Here is a 19,250-nt window from a genome sequence, read left to right on the forward strand (position 1 = left end):
AAACTCGTTTAAATTCGGGGGCAAATTTAAAACAATCGGTTTTTATTGTCAGAAATGAGATTGTTTCGCCAATATTTTTCCCCCGATGGGGAGACAATACTTTCAAAAAACTTAAACGCAGAGGTAACCAATGCGTGCCACGAATGACATGCCAAAACAATAAAGTAAAAAGCGAATTGATACCAATATTAAAATTTAAAAGGTTTTACAAAATATTTCTTCGTTTTTTTCAATCGAGGAATATGTGTTAGTTTCCCATTGCTCATAAGTAATAAACTTTGTGAAAAACCAATATCGTTTATCTCGGACAGATGGACAACTTAAAAGCCTTTAACTGCCGACAATTTCAAATTCACAACCGTATATTGGTGACCTATTGGTACTGAATATCTATAAAAATTGGAAAAGTAGCCATAATATTATTTTTCAAAAGATTGTATATCGCAGGCTAAACTTTTTTATAATAGGATAAGTTTGGATACAAATTTAAAATTTTTAGTTATTGTTAAAAAGTTTAAACTTGTTTTAGACATAATATATTTTTTTGGCATGCGGAAAAACCATTTTATATAACGGTCTGATGCTTGGAGACAAAATTATAACTTGTGGTATTTAAGTGAAAAATTCGGTAACTCAATTTATTTTAGTTTGAGCAATGACCACGCGAAAATTGTTTGTGGGATAACGTGAGCTAACGATTAATATAGGTCCCGTTTTATTGCAGACTTTAAAAATTAACTGTGGAAAAAATTTTGCCACATTTTTTTTGGAAGCTTGCTACTTTTTTTTATATATCCATCGTTGAACAGCCAACTCAATTTTTTTGGGTTTACGACTACTAATGTTCAATATCTCCGTAGCCTTGTAATTTTGAATCAATCCAGAAGACAAGGGAACTCCTGGATCAGTACCCCCAGAGGTATTGATTTGTTATGGGAACATGGAGGACTTTGTGACTCAACAGATATAACTTGCATCAGGCACCATTTACTACACGGGGAGTCTTCGGCCGGCGGGGATCGAACCCACGAACTCTTGGACATGGGCCCAGCGCCCTACTGACCAAGCTATTCCGGCCTTTCTATAATAGATTTAGACAATGAGAGGTGCCTCAGGGGATAGAGGGTTTCTACTCCCACTTGGTTGGTACTACTTCTTGGTTTTTAGGTCAAAGCATAGATATAAAGCATAGATATTCTGTTAGCAACATTGCGATGGACAGTACTATACAACGTTAAAAAATTAGAATTATTATAACGTTTATTACATATTTATTCTTTGTTATTTCAGTTTATGAATATGTGTTACCTACCTATTTTTAATCTGTAATAAACATTGTTAAAAAAAAGTACAATTCATTGCCTTCTGATGAACATCTTAAAAATCATTAACTAGTTTCAACTTTAGATTTACAACTAGCAATCGAATAACTGGCTAAAATTTAAACTAAGTGTCATCGCTGTAAATTTTTCAATGTTATAATTTGTGTATGCAACATTATTGCGAGAATTTAATAAAAAATTGACTTTGAAATGTGTCTGTGAAACACATTTTCTTGCTTGTAAATGATTTATATACTTTTTGTTATTATATTTTTGTTTCCATCATAGTTCAACTAACAAGTTAGTAATAAAATAAAAATTTTGACTTTTTCAAATATCGAAAAAAAAAATTTTTTTTTTAAATTCCTATTGCACATTATAATTTTTTAAATTTTGGTAATGAACTTAATAAATTTTTTATTGCGAAATTCATTTCATTGCAAATGATTTTAGAGGTTAAAATTAAATAGCGAATTGAAAATTTTTTATATTTATCCCTAGATTAACGTAAACTGTTTCCTGCATTGGTTTTAAACTTCGATGCATAAGTTTAAACTTGTGGTTTAAAATCTAATAAATATTTGTCACTGTCAATTTTTTTTCTGTAGAGGTTGGCCAGAAGAAACGTTTAGGGGTTAACGATTTCTTATAATAAGCTTCTGTTTCATGGTAAATGGGTAATCAGAGGAGTGAGCTATGAAGCAATGGGTTATCAATTTTAATGGTTTATCATTTCGAGTGGGCTAATATTAGTTCAAATTTTTGTTTCAAACATATCTTTGTATTATCTTCTTATTAGTTTTCCGAACGAAAATTTTTGAAGGACTAAATTGGTGTCTTGGGATATTCATCCACTTTTAGATGCATCTGAATAATTTTTTTTTCCGCACATGCGCTATATAAAGCAACTACTTCAATTACTCTTATCTGGAGCAGTTTTTATTACTATTTTTTTAATTTTAAGGCAATAATTTCATTATCAGTTTAAAATTGATTCAAACGCTTTGTTTAATTTTTTTTAAATATTTAAGCTATAGCAAAAGTGGCACTAGACCTAGTATAAATTTCGGACATTTACCAAAGGTCTTGTCATACTAGTTCTGGTTAAGTGCCATTGCCCGGTATACATTTGCCTGGTATATCCTACACTGATGTTTTTTTAAGGTCAAGTGCCATTGCCCGGTATATATATGCCCGATACTCCAAACACTGATGTTTGTTCTAATCTATCGTCAGTAAGTATTAAAATATCGNTTTAAATTCCTATTGCACATTATAATTTTTTAAATTTTGGTAATGAACTTAATAAATTTTTTATTGCGAAATTCATTTCATTGCAAATGATTTTAGAGGTTAAAATTAAATAGCGAATTGAAAATTTTTTATATTTATCCCTAGATTAACGTAAACTGTTTCCTGCATTGGTTTTAAACTTCGATGCATAAATTTAAACTTGTGGTTTAAAATCTAATAAGTATTTGTCACTGTCAATTTTTTTTCTGTAGAGGTTGGCCAGAAGAAACGTTTAGGGGCTAACGATTTCTTATAATAAGCTTCTGTTTCATGGTAAATGGGTAATCAGAAAAGTGAGCTATGAAGCAATGGGTTATCAATTTTAATGGCTTATCATTTTGAGTGGGCTAATATTAGTTCAAATTTTTGCTTCAAGCATATCTTTGTATTATCTTTTTATTGGTTTTCCGAACGAAAATTTTTGAAGGACTAAATTGGTGTCTTGGGATATTCATCCACTTTTAGATGAATCTGGATAATTTTTTTTCCCGCACATGCGCTATATAAAGCAACTACTTCAATTCCTCTTATCTGGAGCAGTTTTTATTACTATTTTTTTAATTTTAAAGAAATAATTTCATTATCAGTTTAAAATTGATTCAAACGCTTTGTTTAATTTTTTTAAAAATATTTAAGCTATAGCAAAACTGGCACTAGACCTAGTATATATTTCGGACATTTACCAAAAGTCTTGTCATACTAGTTCTAGTTAAGTGCCATTGCCCGGTATACATTTGCCCGGTATATCCTACAATGATATTTTTTTAAGGTCAAGTGTCATTGCCCGGTATACATTTGCCCGGTATACCCTACAATGATATTTTTTTAAGGTCAAGTGTCATTGCCCGGTATCGTATATATCGCATATATATCGGTATATATATGCCCGATACTCCAAACACTGATGTTTGTTCTAATCTATCGTCAGTAAGTATTAAAATATAGAATAAATGTAATTATATCCACGAATAAATTAATATCAAATCGGATGTAATAAATATTTCGGATATTCACCAAAGCGACTAATTTGATTGCCAGCATTCATGGGTGAAAGTCAACAACCACCGATTTCGGTCATTCACAGTAACATGCACATCATTTACATAATAACCTCATCAGGTCGATTATTTCATACTTTGCCTAAATAGCATCCGGCATTTCAAAAAATAAAAATAATTGGCTTTGTTAGCGATGATGTCGTAAGGCGATAAAAAATCATTCATAGTACAGATAAAGAATATATTAACCTCGAAGGAAAAGTGGATGAATAATACAAGGAACCGACTAAATTAGAGTAACGAAATTTCTGCAAGATGCTAACATTTTGAGCCAAAATTCAATATTATGTTTTCTAAAATTCGAACACTTACTTCAGCTTACTATTTATGCTGTTATCAAGAAATATTTAATGCAATATTTTAACTTTTAATCTCCGCATACCCCCCTTGGGTGGGCCAGTGTTCTACTTACCTTTCAAATTTCTAAGTTAAAGATTAGTTAACGCTTGCTAATGCTTTTTTTCAACGGTAGGTTTAGAGATCATTAAATATGTTAAACCAATTTCAGACAAAACTACATTTTATCGTATTTTTCTATATCAAAATCTGAAGTTGCAACCGTTTTTAGTAGAAATCGAGAAAAATTAAAGTTGTTTTTTAAGAAAATAATTTAGTGAAGATGAAGAATTATTTAAATGAGGGCGATTAATATTTAAATGTAGATAATTTACGAGAAACTTAAGTTAAGCGCGCATTGCATAAAATTTCATTCCCATTTTTTTCGCTAATAACCGACTGCTAATTTTTTTTTCTTAAATTATAAAACACGATGTTTTTTTTCTAGTCGTCTAAAATTCCTAATTTAGTAAAGAAATTTGAATAAAACATTTTATTAAATAAAAAAAAAAACATTTTATTCAACGATTGCCGAGTTTTGTAAAAGCTTTTTTTCTGATAGAATGTGATTATTCAGATTTTTTTTTTAAATTTTATTTTCTAGTTTGTTTTTTCAATAATTGATACAATTTCAATAATATACATACATATGCATAGATTTGGAATAATATAATTATCAATTTCTTCAGTCTATATTTTATAACTATCAATAAGAATGCTTAGTCAACATTTTTAAGTATTGCAGAATTTTTCAAGATCTTATATATCGTCCTAATCTCAAAATAAATTTTTTAAATACCTGTCCGCGCGTGTCTCTTAGAACTATTTATCAATTATTTCATTAATTTTAACATTTCTCAAAATCTTTTTCTTTACGCTACCACGTATATTATTTTTTTACTAATATACTGAGAATTTTTATCTATTTTTCCAATTTAGGTTTTCTTTAAGGTAAAATTCATTTTTAAATTATTATCAAGTTTTTATTAAAGAGAACTTAGAATTATTGCTAGCTAGCTGGGAATTAAGTCTTGTTAAGAAATTAAAAATATTCTGTTGCTCAAAATTATTCTATGTTAAACAGCTGACTATTTATTAAGCAAACTATTAGGGAGATCGGAAAATAATGTCATTTTGGTGCATTCGATATTTGTCATCAAGATTTTATTTTTAATCAATGATTTATTCACAATCGTTAGCAACAACGATTTCAATGCCGGATCGAAAATGAATCGAAATAAATCTGAAAAAATTAATTTGTTTTCGAGACTAACGAATATTTAATGCGCTAAAACGACATTACTTTCAGGTCCTCCTAATATTTTGTTCCAAAAATAAAAATAAATTGTCTTTTTTTATTGTTTCTTATTTTTTGAGTAATGAAAAGTAAATGCATATGTGTGCCCACCAAAAAAATACAACAAATTGCCTTTGATTTTTTTAATTGAACGAAAAATTATGCACATGCAATTTTATTTTGATATTCAAACTTATTCTCGACCCATAATTTTTTGAAATTACCCTCTTATTAAAGTTAATGCTGAAAAAATTTGCTTAAAGTCAAAAACTCCTTTAGAACAATAAAAAAGAATTATATCAGGAAAATGCTCGATTTGCCTTATTTTACACTTGAAATAGAAAAATGTAAAAAGATTTCAAAACCGTGTTATTTCTAGAATCATCTCACAAAATTTTTGTTTTCCTAACTCTAGAATTTCCTTAACCCTTTGCGGTCGTATTAAGTTCATACATGGGTGTCATGTTGGTCGGAATTACTTTTCGTTGAGCGAACAGTAATACATAATATGCAGGATTATGAAAGAAAAATACAATTATTTAATTCTTTTTTAAACTTTAGATATATGTAACACAATAATATGTTTTAATTTTGTGTAAAAAAATATATTTTATATTTCTCCATCGTGTGATATCTTTCAAAGCAGTCTCCAATAGAAAGCCCTGGTTTTCGAGAACTTATGTCGCAAAAATAATTAGCTTGGCCTTTAATTTTTGTGTTTAAGCATTCAGAACAATCTTCACTCTTTACATCTTCAGAGTGCCGCATTATACAGTGGCGCTCACGTACTTAAGGACTGTGTTTTCAAAATAAATGCGACATTATATTGGATGGATATTACGTTTTGATCAGGATATCTATAATGACGAATTCTACCTTAGTTGAACTTCAATCCTCAAATAATTGATTCGTGTTCACAAGTGTTTCATAAAAGTTTATATAAAAAATATAGTATTTTGTTAAGTTTCTTATACTTAAGGACAGTTTGTCTAATCATGAGTTATTGAATGATAACAATCAATTTATCGATCAATGTAAGTGTGATTTACTACATTATCTTTGTTTGATGCTTTAAAACATTATATTAATATTTTTTTCCCTTTTTTTAGTACAAATTTCAACATTATTATGAGTAAAGGAGGAAATGTTAGCAATGAAGAGAGATATCGAATAGATATTCTGAGAAAAGAAGGTTTAAGCATTAGAGAAATTGGTAGGCAGTAAAATTATCAAAAACTGCAGTTTTCCAAGCATTTAAATCTATTCAAGTGACCAAAAGTATTGAAAAAGGCTCCCGAATACCACGTCCTCGTAAAACTACCGAACGAGAAGATCGAATTATTCATCGAATTTCTGAAGCAGATCGTCACAAAACCATGAACATCAGAAAACAATTCGCTGAATTAACAGACAAGCACGTAAGCAATAATACCATCAAACGGCGTTTAAATGTGTTTCGGCTTATGGGTTGCGTATGTAGGAAAAAACCGTTGATGTCAAAGACGAATATAGCAGCTCGATTAGCTTTTGCAAAATGACACCGAAACTGGACATCAGCTGACTGGAATGGAGTTATATTTACAGACGAATCGAAGTTCAACAGAATGGGCTCAGATGGCAAAAGTTATGTGAGGCGTCGAGTCGGAGAAGAATTTAATGTACGGTGTACAAAATCAACTGTAAACGTTGCAGGCGGCTCGGTGATGGTGTGGGGTGCCATGACACGTTCAGGATGTGGTCCAATTCACAAAATCGAAGGCATCATGGATCAGCATGTGTATGTGGACATTATCAAGACTGTTTTTCTGCCTTATTACAGGAAACTTCGCTCCAGAAAACCAATCATGCAAGCCGATAATTATCCAAAGCACACGAGCAAAACTCCGAAGGCCTTCTTGTCAAGCAAGAAAATTGAGGTTTTGCAGTGGCCTTCCCAATCACCAGATCTCAACCCGATTGAAATGCTGTGGATAGATGTGGATAAATATGTGAAACTGCAAAAACCAATAAATGTAGGTGATTTATGGAAATGTGTTCAGGAAGGCTGGGCAGCTATACCACCTGAGCGATGTCAAAGATTAGTAGATTCGATGCCTCGTAGATGTGAAGCAGTAATTGCCGCAAAAGGCTTACAGACTAAATACTAGCTCCAAATCTTTATTTTTTGTTACATTTTTTACATTGTTATTAATTTTATTAACGATTAAGAAATATTAATTTTGTTGTCGTTAAGTATGCGGAATGCATATTTTTTCTAAAATGTTGCATAATTTAAGTATAACAGTTAGATAAATGATTTTCATTGTGCAAATATGTTAAAAATAAGTTATTTGTTCCAATACATAATTATCAATTCTATAAACTTATGCGTAAACATTAAATTTTGGATTTTACTTTTCATAAAGACATGTACTTAAGTACGTGAGCGCCACTGTATATAGTAACAAATCAAAATATACAGTGTAAGTTAAATTTTCTCGTGTTTTAATAACTAAATTTTCATGCGTGTTTTGTTTTAAAAACAATATTTCTTAAAGATGCTGTTTTTATATAAGCTAAATAGTGTGTATGAGGGATAAATTAAAAAAAGAATAGTAACATTTTCTAATACTTTTCGCAGAGTATGATTTCTCTATAAATTACATATATCAGAAAAATTAAATTAGCTACAAGATTTACTTATATCAGAAAAATTAAATTAAATGTAATACTATGTTTCAACTTACCATGCATAAAAAAAAAACACAATCTGTAATACTTTTGAAATTTTTAATAAATAAATAAAATAAAAATAAATAAAATGATATCTAAGAATTAGGTGTTCAGAGTTTTATTCGAAGAAAGGATTCTTAATTTCAATATTTTATGGGGAATTTATTCTCACACAAGTCTGTGTACTTAAATTTTCCTGAATATGGAGAAAGAAAAATAAGAAACTAAAAATGGTAAATAAAGATTATAAAAATATAAAATAGCTACAAAAATGATTGCAATGCTTTTACTTGAAACAGCAGTTTTATATAAAGATAAGTAAATTAAATTATGGTTACATTTATATATTACCTTGGCATCTTACTTCGTTTAAGTATTATTATAATTTAATGCATTTTCATTTTTAGTCAGATTAGGCCAGAGATAATTTAATCGGAAGGAAAAAATAAATAAATGAAAAAGGAACATTAAGGGGAAGATAATAAATTAATAAATTACTAAATGTTATTTTCAAATTTTATTTCCGTATACATTCATATAAAATTATATCATATTTTTCCCAATGATGTGCTGATAAAAACTGCAAATTTCAATTTATCTATAGAAAACTGATGAAGTACAAATATTTTGTCTACTCTATGTCGTTTGTCCATGGATTGGTAAAAATGAAGGATTATGGAATGGCTGCAGATGCTTTACAATCACACTGTAAAAAATTACGGATAAAATTACAATAAAAAGTACTACCATCTCAATTGTAGCATTCGTAAAATCCTTTTTAACAGTAAAATTTTATAACACAATTTTTATTGTAATATTTATTTACTTACAGTGATTTTGGTGATTTTATATTTAATATTAGTGCAAAAATAGCACATTTTTTATTTCGTAAATATTTCACGGTAAAAATGGATTTTACTGTAAAAAGTATTGACACTCTGAGTTCTGGAACTTTCTACCTTAATTTGATCAGGATCTTTTTACATTGCAGACGCAGTCATATCAGAATTTTGAAAAAACAAAGCTGTAAAAAACAACATACATATATATGGGTCATTCTCACGAAAACTGTCATTTTTCAGTTCATAAAATCCCGAAANATAATCTATTTTTATATTGGGAAAGATTGCGGCAACCCCCTCTATATTGAGGGTCAGAAATTAAAATCTGTTAAAAGAAAAAGGTTATGTTTATTCAGAGAAAGTACGTATTTGTTTATGATTTCGTAACTTAAAATATCGTTCACACAAATTACTACGTTTGAAGTCATCTCTCGGAAACATTTAGTTTGAGTCTTAGAATGTGAAAATCCGATCATTGCACAAAAAGTTATGCACAGTGGTTTTTTTTTTTGCACACTGTACTTGATGTATATAAATTCATAAAAATTGAAGTAATTCACTTATTTCTAAAAACGAATTTTTACTTCAAAAAACTAAGATTTTAACTTCTGCAACTTGAAGACATGAAAATATCTTTTAAATCATTGTATCATCATACAACTTGTACTAGATAAGATACTGATTGTTTCTGTCACGTTTGTTGCATTATTTTAACAGGTATTATTGTGAGCAGCAGCATTAGACGTCTGATGCATTATTACATCATAAAAAATACTATTAATTGAAAACTATAAATAATCAATAAATTAAATTTAAATACAATGTGTCTATACACAATGGACAAAAAAGTTGTGAGCCCAACTCAAAAATCCTGAAAATTTCTTGAGTAAAATCATTAATGCCGCTTTTCAAAAAAATTATTGGTTTTATAAATTTAAATCACTGATATTTTCAGAACATGAAATTTCTAAATAAATAATATGCAGCATAATTTAAATCAATAATTATGTATAGGTTTACTTTTATCGCTAATCGCGTTTACTATTCTACCAGAAAAAATATTTACAAATATGCCAAGCATAAATTCAAATCACAAAATTTCTAAATGAAATTGTATACAAGAATTTTTATACATAAATGTGATTGATTTCTCCAAACTTTTGGATCTTGGATTTCCGGATCGCGGTTAGAGAAAAAACGGGAAATCCGGATTTTTTCCGGAGCACAATATTCTCTGCAATAAGGTAAAAAATACAATCAATAAAAGCTATTTAAATAAAATACGGTTTCCTTAATAAAATCAACCCGGCTTAGAGTTTTTTTTTGGAATAGGCAGACTTTTATTGCTACACTGCTAACAAATGCTAACTATGGACCAACAGTTTGAAGAAACCATTTCTGGTGGGATAAAGGTTTACTACTATAGGCTAACAGTTAAAGGCAAAATTCAAACTGTTATTTCAAGGACGAAAAGTTTTATAGTTCTCTCTTGTTGCGCCATATTATTTTGCGGATGGAACAAAAATTTTTTAGGCAGTTTAATATGTACTAATAATTTACAGCTACGGGCTATTGTTTGGAAGTAAAAATGAATTATTTTGTAAGTCAAAATATAGTTAAAAATTTATTTAATCCAAAACTTTTTTGACAAATGAATATTTTATTTGGATTAACAATCTCGTAAACTTGGCTTAAATTTGGAGGCGAAATTTAAATGTCTGTTCTTTTTCGTCGAAAACTAACTATAATTTATTTTGAAGATTATTATGCCTTTTTTTGTGGAGAAATTACGAAACATTTATTGGATGTCAATTATCTGAATTCGATGTTAAATTCAAACATTTAGTTTTTCTTTTTGTCAAAAATCAGCGAAAACCTATGTATGGCATTTTTTAGCGGTCAAGCAAACGAAACTTTTTGGAGATCAAATTTAAGTTACCAATTTTCTATAATTTTTATTGCTGTTTAATAAATTTTATAAATTGCCAGAAAAATTGTAATTATAAAGGGTCACTAAAGGGCGTAAAAGCAACGCCATTTTCTTAATGATGTTACTTCCTATAACCATTGTTATTTCCTAAAACCAAAAAAGCATTTCTTAAATTAATAAAAATGAAAAAGATTTGTGTGCATCAAAATTCAAGTTCATAAGACAAATAGTTTTAAAAAAAAGTATGTAACCTGTGTTTGGAAATTGCAGTTTTGAGAAGGAGAAAAAAAAAAGTCAGCAAAAAGGACAAGTAGCAACATTAATAAGTTACACTAAGAGTTTTTTTCTTCAAAAAACGAACATAAATAGTATTACTGTAACTGGAATAAAAACTTAAATTATTTTTTATTCTTTATTGAGGAGTGAAAATTGAACTAAATATTTTGGTCGGCACTGGGAGATCTTTTAATTAATGGAACACGAGAATGAAATTCGTACCTGAATTCAGGTGTATCTCATTATGCACCTGAATCAACGTCATCAGGACTCAACTCTATCAGGAAAGAAGGCCACATCTTGTTCTGTAAAAATTGCAAAGAAAATAATAAGAGAACAAACGTGGTAATCGACATTTCAAATGATAAATTACAATAAAAATTTATTCAAAAAATAGTGACACTTATATTTTACAAAACGAAAGTGTGGACAGCGCAAAAGATTACGGGAACAGGGAGGAACGAGACAGTAACTTATAGTTTGTCTATTTAAAAAATCACCCTAGGGTTTAAAGCCATCTACTGCTATGGAAACCAGAAAAATAGCAGAAAAAGTTTATCGCAAGAGGGTGCTTTTCTTCCCTGATTTCCTTTCTCTCACCAAACCTATCTTAAATATTGACCCAACACTCCAACTTGAAGTAGTTCGTCACCGTCTCTGCTCCAGACGAATGGCGAGGGGAGTTCTTTCAATAGAACGATTGTATAAGAGATGGTTTAAGTAAGTATTTCATGTGTTCTAAAAAATCGGACTGTGATTTCCTTGCTTAATTATTTTTTTATATTTTAAGACAGACTAATCATTTAAAATAAATTATCATTAAACATAAGCATAGCTTCTCGGTTTATCTTTCCCTTACGCTGTATGCATGTGGTTGGTTGTCTGATTTTTTTCAAATTTCAGACCTAAAAAAAAACATTTCTTTACTGCTGAAAATTAATATATGTTCTACTCTAACTTCAAAAATGCAAAATATTTGTTCTCAAGCAGTTTTTAACATGACGCATTGTTGGCGTAATATCTTACGTCCCGACCACTGATCTCCACTTTTCCCTGTTTTATCTTTATGAAAAATTCAATGTGATAACATATTTATTAACTCTATTGCTTTAAAGTGTGTAAGATCTTCAGGAAATAGTTATTAAACTTAGGTAAAAAACATTTTTGTAAATACTTTTTTCAGAACTATCATCTTCCGACAGAGATATAATAAATTCACTGTCCTCAGATTCACACTCCGAATACATCATAACTATTTTGACATACAACGGTAGCACTAATGAAAGCTAAATTGCAAAAAGTACAAAATGATTTTGATTTCAATTCAAGGTGGAAAATCTCATTGCGGAAATCGTGAAGAAAGTGGGAGTAGTTGCGCCATCTCTTAGCAATATTCAGAAATACAAAAGTAATCACAGGATTTAAAGAATTGAGTAGGTAGCGACGGATTCCATTTCAATGATTCAATTCTTTTTATTCCTCACATGGCTTGAGAAGCCTACCATACGGCCACAAAAAGGCCGAACGTATGAGATGCGATACTAACAGAGAAAGGGTTAAAGGTAGGCATGTAAAAAAAAGCTGATATACAGGTTTATGTGGATTTTCTTTTGCTGTAAGATAGATTTCCGGATGCCGAAAGACGATTTTTTTTATATGTTCTCTTAGAGTTCGATGGCTCGGATAGAGTTCGCCTCCAAATGAGGTGAATCGGGTTCGAATCCAGCGATGGCTGGTCGGAACGAATTCGCATCTTGCTTGCACAGACAACAGTGCTGACGTGAAATGTCCTAAGTGGTAGACGGATCATGGGTTGGAGTCCCTTTGCCGTCAGGCTAACCGTGGGAGGTTCTCGTGGTCTTCCTCTCCATGTAACGCAAATGCGGGTTAGTTCCATAAAAAAATCCTCCAAGAAGGCATATTTCTCACAGTACTTGATCCAGGAATTCCCTTGTCTTCTGAATCGGGTTCAAAATTACANAATTCGGTTAAAAATTCTTACAAATGTTATTTACTTCTGAAGGTAAACTGATGAAAAATTGAGCAAAATAAAAATTTTCTTCGATGAGCTAATATACCGTGAAATAGTTTTAAATTTTCCTTCAAATCAAAATTCTGAATTATCATAATTAATTTATCAGAAGTTGGATACAAAATGTTTCGGTCGCAACAATTGTTTTGCTTTTGAGATAAAAATATTTGGCAAACAGATTCTCTACTAATGGTAATTTTTGACTAGAACCATACGCATGTGGTTGTTTTGCTTAAAAATGAGTTAAAACTTTCTTTTCCCACCATATCTAGCGAAACATTTTGTTGTTCTAACATAAGGATTTTAATTAATAAGGCTGGTACACAGTCCTGTACTTGATCCTTTTGGTTCGTACCAGTTGTAAGCAGCGACCAGAAATTTTATTTTAAAGGGCAAAATTATAAGGCGGTTAAATAAAATTTTCTTTTTAGATTATAAATTGGTTGAAACTTGTTCAGACAGAACCTTTTTGAGGCGTGGGCGGTAATCTGAAAAACTGCATTGTTATTTAGTTAACTACAACTATGACTACTGTTTTTTGTGTACAAATGTAATTAACTACAATTACTTTTTTAAACGCAGTGACTACGAACTATTTTTGAAATATAGTCACTACTTCACGACTTTTACGAGACGAATTTTGTTGGAGAGTTTCATTTTCAACTATGTCCAAAATATTTTTGAATGAAAAAAATAGGCTTATCAAACATGAGAAATAATTACGCAACGTTTTTTCATGTTTACATGAGTCAGTTTGTCATTCTAAAGAGTTTTTCTCGAATTTTTTCTGTTAACAATTTCAACTTTTCATGACTTTATCGACAGCGCATATTTGTTNACGACTTTTACGAGACGAATTTTGTTGGAGAGTTTCATTTACAACCAGGTCCAAAATATTTTTGAATGAAACAAATAGGCTTATCAAACATGAGGAATAATTACGCAACGTTTTTTCATGTTTACATGAGTCAGTTTGTCATTCTAAAGAGTTTTTCTCGAATTTTTTCTGTTAACAATTTCAACTTTTCATGACTTTATCGACAGCGCATTTTTGTCAAAAAATGATAAATTAAAAAAAAATTTCGAATACGTGCAATTTTGTGAAGCGTTTAATACTTTTATTTTAAAAATGAATTTAAAATTGCTTTTTTATTTCAATTGTAGTATATCAAAAATTAGTAAGAAAATATCTTTTCTTCCATTAAAATAAACGGTTCATCAATTTACAGTGCGAAAAAAAGAACCGAACTAATTTGAATAACTTTTAATCTGATGATGGGATCTTCACGTTCTAGTACTTAATCTTAATGGTTCGAGGGAGTAAATACTAATATGCTAATTAATTAATGCAGACAATATTTTAAGCTACGAAAGCAGGCACAAATCGTACTTTCCCTGAATAAACTTAAATTTTTTTCGGGGGATTTGGATTTCTGATCCACAAAATATAGGTGGTAGTCGCAATTTCAATCTGGGTAATATGGTTCCAATAGTTTTGTCAGGAGAGCTGTCCAAAGTTTGGAGACTTTAATGTTATTCAGACTTTTTTGCGTAGTTTGCCATTTCGCGAAAACTTTTTAAGCGAATTGAAAAGTTTTAAACGCAATTATAAAATTCGTTTATCAAAAGATAATACAATACGAAAAATAGCTCTTAGTAAATATTTATTATTTTTAACTATTTTATTTCATAATAGACAAAAATTTTTTTAAAATATATGCTTTCCAAACTTTTCACATCTTTTTAAAGAATTTAATTTTAAATAACCAACTGAAAAAATACTTAAAAACAGCGAAATTGTACCTGAAAAAACGAATAAATTTTAAAAATAAATTCTTCTCTCAAACCATTTAGATAGAGTCGTTGTACGTAAAAATAAGATCATTACATCAAAAGTTATTCAAAATGGTTAGTTTTTTGTGTGCACTGTACATATAAGGCAAGCTAATCTAGATGATAGTGCAGATTTTATTTTGTTGTCAGGTAGTCTTACAGATGTTGATAAGTGTAGCATGTTCTTTTGTTATTTCTTGTTTACTGTTTTCTTATTTCAGCCAAAAACTTTTTATCAGTGAACGAACTTACGACGATTTTCAATGGACTAGATATTCCTTACATTAGGTTAAAATTGAGGCGAACTCTAATAAGTGGTTTCTAAATTTTTAGGTACTTTCTTGAAATTTGAATTGGCAGTCATTCTGATTGAAATCGAATGCAACTAATCGAATGCAATACGTTGAACACGCATTACATCATAATTTCTGATCCGATAACCTCATAAAGCAATAATTTGTTCTCCCGGTCAAGTGACCGGTTGTGGTAGAAATAGGTATACCACAAGTCTTATTCGAAACAAACAAAATATAAAAAAAATTATAATAATAGATTATTAACTGCATATAATTGTTAGAAAAAGTCAAATGTGCAAAAACTATAAGATGATAAGCGATGCAAAAGTTCTTAANAAAAAATAGCTTTTAGTAAGTATTTATTATTTTTAACTATTTTATTTCATAATAGACAAAAAAAATTTTAAAATGTATGCTTTCCAAATTTTTTACATCTTTTTAAAGAATTTAATTTTAAATAACCAACTGAAAAAATACCGAAAAACAGCGAAATTGTACGAATAGTTCTTGAGAAAACGAATAAATTTTAAAAATAAATTCCCCTCTCAAACCATTTAGATAGAGTCGTTTTACGTAAAAATAAGATCATTACATCGAACGTTATTGAAAATGGTTCGTTTTTCGTGCGCTCTGTCAGGGGTCTGTTTAGAAGAAATTTGGGTCCATTAACGGACCCTTCACAAAATATCTTTTCATAAAAACGGAACATTCACAAAATATTTTAATTTAAAAACGGACCCTTCTCAAAATGATTTTTCTTTTAATCGGACCTTTCACAAATTTTTTTATCTTCATTATTGTTTTGTTAATCAAATAAACCTTTCCCAGGGCAGAAAACAAGAAAGATGGATGTAAACGAATTAAGTTAAGTCTTCCGCAGACGATTCTTCTATTATTCGTCCGAAATGAATATTCTGCGTTCAGCTGTATAGGCTAAATACCAAATATTTGTATGTTGCATCTCTAATTTAGAAGCAGCAATTGCTGTTTATTTTTGAAAATTTAATTTTTTTATTATAATTTTACAGTGTCGAGCATAATCTTGTATCTATTTACAATTTAAAAACTCCTTGAAAAAGTTTTTTGCAATAACCAGACCCTATTTGCACAAATTCATAGATACGGACCCTGGTTGAAAGAATGCGAGTCATTTTTTCACAATTTCACGAAAAACGGACCTTTCACAAAATGTCTGGACAGACCCCTGACTGTGCATATAAGACAAGCTAATCTAGATGACAGTACAGAATTTATTTTGTTGTTAGGTAGTCTTACAGATGTTGATATGTGTAGCATGTTCTTTTGTTATTTCTTGTTGTCTTACTTCAGCCAAAAACTTTTTATCAGTGATCGAACTTGTGACGATTTTCAATAGGCTAGATATTCCCTACATTTGGTTAAAATTGAGGAGAACTCTATTAAGTGGTTTCTAAATTTTTAGGTACTTTCTAGAAATTTGAATTCACACTCATTCTGATTGAACTAACTACGCAACAGTCTTTGCAGAACTGTGCAACTCATCGAATGCAATTCGTTGAACACGCATTGCATCATAATTTCTGATCCGATAATCTTATAAAGCAATAATTTGTTCTCCCGGTCAAGTGACCGGTTGTGGTAGAAATAGGTATACAACAAGTATTATTCGAAACAAACAAAATATAAAAAAAATTATAACAATAGATTATTAACTGTGTATAATTGTTAGAAAAAGTCAAATGTGCAAAAACGATAAGATGATAAGCGATGCAAAAGTTCTTAAACGGTTATTTGACCGGTTAAGGTATGTTTAGTGTTAATTTGGAAAACGCTTTAAAGCAAATTTAAATATCTTGTTTTCCAGATAATATTATAGTTAAAACTTGTTTAGACAGAAGTTCTTTTTGGCAAGTGGGGTTAAAGAACTACAATGGATCATAAAATTTGACGCGATGTGAAATATTTTGGTGTGTTTAGTTCACAAAAATTTTTCTTTGTCTAAGGATTTCCCCTACTGGGCTAATGTCTGAAACTTTTGGTTGCCAACTTCAAAATTAGTCAAAATGTGTTTTGATTTGTTAACTATTTTCAACAATGGGCTTTAATTTGAAGGAAAAAATTAAACCTGCGATTTATGTATCCAAAATTAGCTAAATTATTTCATATAGTGTAAAAAAGAGAAAGATAATATAAATATTTAAGGAAAGGCGCCAGTACGAGATTTGCCTCTAACTCCGTCTGACTATCAAGTTTCCAATCGTCTCGTGGATTTCGTGATCAAGCGATTTACGACAATGGATTGTATGGCGTTTTTGACTTGCACATTTTTTTGCTATTGCCCTCTAACGTACCCTCACATTGTATATATAGTATACAGAGCCGGATTATACCTTTCGTGGGCCCTAGGCATAGCCCTTTTTAGGCCCTCCTCTCCTTCCCCCACTCCTCCTCTCTTTTCAAAATATATGATAAAATTTTCTTGCATATTTTTTTTTACATTTTTATTAATATGGATTTTAACTTACAAATTTGTTTATCGAACTTTATCTGCAATACCGACATACTGCCGATATTGCAGTTGATATCGATAATACCATTATGATTAGTTCGATCGATAACTATTTGCAAAAGTGATATTGAAAAGGAAGATGCTAAACATGAGGCAAGAAAATTGATCGTTTAATTAAGTAATTTTGAAACTGCGTTTATGACCGTAATTTGGTAGCATGCTTTAAAACAAGTTAATATGATCACTTTAGCTCTCCAGGAACCAGGGATAGAATTGTGCACAATAGTCAAATTGTACTATAGTTTATTGCAACATTTTCAAAACATGTACACCGAAAAATCGTTCGACGAATTAAAATCGAAAGCACAAGTTCTTTTGCCGAATACTGAATATAAAATAAAGAGAACACGATTTTTCGACGAAACAGAAGAACAAGAAGTAATTTCAAACTCGAATCCAAGACAAATTTTTTTGTCAGGAACGTATTACGCCATTTTAGATGTATTAATTTCAGAAATGGCTAAAAGGCGTAAAGCCTACAGTGATTTGTACGATAATTTCGGTTTTCTTGTTCTCAAAAATTTGTCAGAATCTGAGATTAAACTAAAAGCGCAAAATTTGGTGAAAATTTACTCATCCGATTTAGAGGAAAACTTTGTAGATGGATTTTTACTATTTTCAAATTTGTATGACAAGAAATGTTGCTGCACAAGAAATGATGAAGGCTCAAATTAAAGATAAACTTGTGAATACTTTTCCTAACGTTCACATTGCATTAAGAATATATTTGTCGATTCTTGGATCAAATGCAGAAGGAGAAAGATCTTTCTCCAGATTAAAATTGATAAAAAAAACTATTTGCGTTCAACAATGAATCAAGATCGTTTGGCATCGCTCGCACTTAAGTCTATTGAATACGACATTTTGCATAGTTTGGAATTCGACAGCATAATACAAGATTTCGTTGAATCCAAAAATCGCAAAAAAGTAATATATTAGATCATAAGATTCTGCAAAATAATTTATTACCGAAAAATATTATATTTTTATTTGTATCTTCATAATTTTGTGCAAAATACACTTGTTGTTTCTAAAGATAAATTATTTTTGTCAACAATAATTTTTCTCCCAAGTTTTTCGTAGGCCCCTGAATTTCGAAGGCCCTAGGCACATGCTTGTGTGCCTATAGGTTAATCCGGCCCTGATAGTATTTATACACAATATTAAAAACAAAAATCTGTATTCACACAGTCTATCAAGAAATCCATGCGGATTTTCGATCGCTTTTTCAATTTTGTTTATGAAATTTCAACATTTTGAATATGATGTAATGATACGCAAATTTGGAATTTGATTTATCACTTTCTTATACGAGACAGTTTCATTGCAAAACCACAATTTTTTTTGTACCTATTTTTGGCCATTACCAAAAATCGGTTCAAGGTCAAAATGTCCCTTTCAAGTAATTCCTTTTTTTTACCCTAAATATAGTTATTCCATCAACGACGTTTTCCAATTTCCTTAGTTGTTCTGCA

The 19,250-nt window shown here is 30.0% G+C and overlaps 1 long non-coding RNA gene across 1 annotated transcript in view; it reads right to left on the bottom strand.

Annotated features, from left to right (window-relative positions):
- LOC122272915 (uncharacterized) overlaps positions 1 to 19,250 on the bottom strand; it is a 49,386-nt gene that overhangs the window by 1,692 nt on the left and 28,444 nt on the right. Inside the window, exon 12 of the long non-coding RNA XR_011638241.1 lies at positions 11,289 to 11,371. This is a non-coding gene — a long non-coding RNA (uncharacterized lncRNA). The remainder of the gene's footprint in view (positions 1 to 11,288; positions 11,372 to 19,250) is intronic.

This window comes from Parasteatoda tepidariorum, chromosome X1 (assembly GCF_043381705.1).
Source record: "Parasteatoda tepidariorum isolate YZ-2023 chromosome X1, CAS_Ptep_4.0, whole genome shotgun sequence".
In the NCBI taxonomy this organism is placed as follows: domain Eukaryota; kingdom Metazoa; phylum Arthropoda; class Arachnida; order Araneae; family Theridiidae; genus Parasteatoda; species Parasteatoda tepidariorum.